Source organism: Colobus angolensis, unplaced genomic scaffold (genome assembly GCF_000951035.1).
Source record: "Colobus angolensis palliatus isolate OR3802 unplaced genomic scaffold, Cang.pa_1.0 Scaffold23, whole genome shotgun sequence".
Lineage (NCBI taxonomy): Eukaryota > Metazoa > Chordata > Mammalia > Primates > Cercopithecidae > Colobus > Colobus angolensis.
The window spans coordinates 10,945,854-10,946,078 of record NW_012115488.1 but is presented as its reverse complement, the minus strand read 5'-3'; positions in this window follow the sequence as shown (position 1 = coordinate 10,946,078).

Genomic DNA, 225 nt, shown 5'->3' with positions numbered 1-225 from the left:
TATATCTCTGTTTTGGTACCAGTACCATGCTGTTTTGGTTACTGTAGCCTTGTAATATAGTTTGAACTCAGGTAGCGTGATGCCTCCAGCTTTGTTCTTTTGGCTTAGGATTGTCTTGGCAATGTAGGCTCTTTTTCGGTTCCATATGAACTTTAAACCAGTTTCTTCCAATTTTCTGAAGAAAGTCATTGGTAGCTTAATGGGGATGGCATTGAATCTATAAAT